Source organism: Lactuca virosa, chromosome 9 (assembly GCF_052849685.1).
Source record: "Lactuca virosa cultivar CGN04683 chromosome 9, Lactuca_virosa_CGN04683_v6, whole genome shotgun sequence".
Classification (NCBI taxonomy): domain Eukaryota; kingdom Viridiplantae; phylum Streptophyta; class Magnoliopsida; order Asterales; family Asteraceae; genus Lactuca; species Lactuca virosa.
In genome coordinates, this window is record NC_136434.1 from 115,949,162 (window position 1) to 115,951,968 (window position 2,807).

The window sequence follows — 2,807 nt, forward strand, 5'->3', positions numbered from 1 at the left end:
AACCCTATGCGGCCCTACAAACCAGATTCCCCGTACCGCGAGTAGTTAAAAGATATTATAATAACACTTTGTATATTATATTTTATAATATATTTATTTTTTATAAGTTCATAATAACGATATTGAACTTAAACATAAGCTATACTCAAAGTAGGGTAAGCATAACTCACTTATCGGGAGGTTTGGCTAAGAACCGGGCTCTGCGGGGGCATAACTTCTGAGCCGAAAGCTCTTCTTCTCAGAGCCTTCTGGCGCTCCGGTATTTTCCTCTTAGCACTTGGGAAGTACTAAGGCTTGGGAGGGGTTTAAAGAGATGTTTGAGAGAGAGAAAGAGTGGGAGAGGTGTGAAGGAAATGGAAGATTTGCGCCTCTATTTATAGGCTCGGAAATGGCCCAACTCGGCGAGTTCTAAGCCTCCAACTCGTCGATTTGAGTGCCAAGTGTCACCATCGGGTGGCAAGGCGTGGGTAAGAAGCAATGGTCAGGATTGTGCCACGTGTCACTCGCAGATTACTCCAAAAACTAATTATCTTCTAAAATCCCCAAATTTCGCATACGAGCTCCGTTTTTGATGTTCTTTATATCCACACGTAGGTGGCGATGTACTCTACAACTTTCATTTAGACTCCGTCAGCTAATTTTGACTTTATTTTTAAAGTTATATTTTAACAGGCTTAGACAGATAAAGTCCGTTAAAAATTCATAACGTTGTCATCCGACGTCCCTTTTCGTCTGTCTTTATATCGTTGAGCTCCTATTAATGAGATCTTCAATTCTCATTTAGGTTGTTTCGGGTAGATATCGATTGATCTAAAATTCGAATTTCGGGTTGTGCATTGTTATGCTAAATCTTAGAAAAATCATAACTTCCTCATACAAAGTCAGATTTGGACGTTCTTTTTATGCACTTTCTTGGTTTAACATATACTACGCAGTTCATTTAGATCATTAAGGCTAAAAAGAATTTTATCACAAACTCGCTTTTTACAATTCCCGGTGTCGTGCCGGTTTTTCCGTAAAACTTCGACGAGTCATAACTTCTTCGTTATAACTCGGATTTCAGCGTTCTTTATATGTACAGAACCCTTGTGACATATACTATTACTTAGTTAAGATTATTTATTCTAAATAATCTTCCATCAAAAAGTCATTTTTGATGCTTATTGTCTCTAAATTGACTAGCCCGTATCTACGGGCGTTACAATTATCTCCCCTATAGGATGATTACGTCTCGGAATCATTAACGAAACAAGGCTTGTGTAATGACTCGATACATTATCTTTTCATCCTAGGTAATAACCGTAACTATTATGTTCCTTCGAATGAGTATCTAACTCTTGGACTTCTTGGGCACAGGTAGTGTTTAATCTTGCACCCGCTTTCTATCTCGCGTTGGACTTTGAATTGTAACCTTCGAGTTACAAACTAAATCCTTTTTGGAGGCTCCTGCTCCTTCTTAAAAAAACTGAAATTAAGTTAAGTTCTTTACTTCGATTACCGTAACAGACCGATGGGTCATGTTCTAATGACCTCTCATCGTATGATGCAACACTTAGACTCAGTTCTTTTAGAGTCAGATTCCAGAATGGATGTTTCCTTCCTTCATGTTCTAATGTGATATAATCACATTCCAGCATGTATCACTTCTAGCTACAAGCTCTTACTTTAACAACGATCGCGATACTTCTATTGATCGCTTAGATTATCTTTCACTTCGATCGTCTAGTTTAAGTCAGATGCTACATCAGTCTTGGTTCTCTGAACCACGTAACTTACTCATCTTAGTTGGACTCGATTTGATATGACCACTAGGGTGGGAATAAAATTCATCTCTTTAGTCATTACCGAATTAATGGTAACAACATACATGAATAAAACAGAATCAATTACTAGCTCCTTGGTAACCTTATCACTTTCCTTGATCCAAGTGTGAGTCCTGTGCTTCCGGTAGTATAGGCATTTGCTACCATTCACACCTACTCATACTCGTCCCAAGTATTGCCTCGCAGTTTTCCAAGTCACCATAAAAGAATTTCACATAGTCATTTAACACATCGGATAATATAACCAAGCTTTATATTATTTCTTGAAACGATTACATAGATGTTCAAGTTCAACCTATACTATGCTTCTAATAGGCCACACCACATGATACTATATGCATGGCTACTTCATATCTTGATCTTCGGATATAAAGTCCTCACTCCTGATTCCTTGCATTGTCACCTGCTTCGTCGAGGATCATCTGGAATGCTCTTGCCTTTGGCTTTGGCGGTGCATTTGGCCTTGTTGCTTTATTTTTCTTCGGGCAATCTCTTGACATATGCCCCTTGTCTCCGCATCCGTAGCATAACTTATCATTAAGCATACAATCTCTGGAATAGTGACCGATCCTCCCACACTTGTAACAAGTCACCTCCTCGCCACATTTTCCAAAGTGATTCTTCTTGCACTTATCGCACCATCTTGCTTCACTTCCTCCTCATTTGAACTACTTCAAACCAAACTTCTAGAATTTGCTCCTCTCATTGGACCTTGGAGATGCTCCAAACTTTCTCTTCTCGCTAACTTCAACCTTGTTGGCGGCTCTACTCTTGATCATCTCCTCGACAGACTTAGCAGACCACATAGTCGCCTCAAGAGTAGGTGTCTGGCGTACTGGCACAACATACTCCCAGGGTAGTCACTTCGTATACTTATCGACTTTCGTTAGTTCGTCTGGGACGATGCGCAAAGAAAACTCCATCTTGTCTGTGAAAGCATTGGTATACTCGTCAATAGACATGTTGCCTTTATTCAATGTCAGA